Source organism: Ictalurus furcatus, chromosome 1, assembly GCF_023375685.1.
Source record: "Ictalurus furcatus strain D&B chromosome 1, Billie_1.0, whole genome shotgun sequence".
NCBI classification, from domain to species: domain Eukaryota; kingdom Metazoa; phylum Chordata; class Actinopteri; order Siluriformes; family Ictaluridae; genus Ictalurus; species Ictalurus furcatus.
This window is the reverse complement of record NC_071255.1, coordinates 2,663,421-2,664,053: the sequence shown is the minus strand read 5'-3', so window position 1 is coordinate 2,664,053 and position 633 is coordinate 2,663,421.

Sequence of the window (633 nt, the reverse complement as noted above, 5' to 3'; positions counted from 1 at the left end):
TGCGGACAAGCAATATCTCTGGACGGCGTTTATTCGTTTTGTTTGTTTGGGTGGCTGGCTTCAAACCATGTGCAAGAAATAACTTATTCTTAAAAATAAATATATTCCATGTATTGTACTGATAAACGCCGGCCACGTTTTATTTTACTGGCGTTTTTTGCTGAGATTCTTAACACCCCTTTGCACATATTTATTTAATTTGCCTGACTTGTTCGTTTCTTTGTGTATTTAAACTTATTGCTGATATTTATAATTCGTTTTATTTATTGTCCTTACTCATCGAAAATAATTTATCAAACACTAATATATTTTATTTATTGTCCGTGTTGACTGTTGATCACTGTTGCACACTTCAGCTCTTTGTTTTATTTGGTAGTTTCTGTTGTTGTTGTTAAATAACTGTTTATTTGCTTCGGTGACGTTTCTTTTAGCGATGAACGATGTCAACAGGAATAATGACACTATTGCACCACCTAGTGGCCAAAATCCTCTTACTGCACCATGCCAGGCTCACTTTTTTTTTCCTTCCTGAATGTATTGTGTGTTGAATCTTGGGATCAAATTGGTAATCTTAATAACTAGTGAGGCCAAAACAGTTTCATTAAACCGCACTCCCGAGTTCTAAGCATCAAA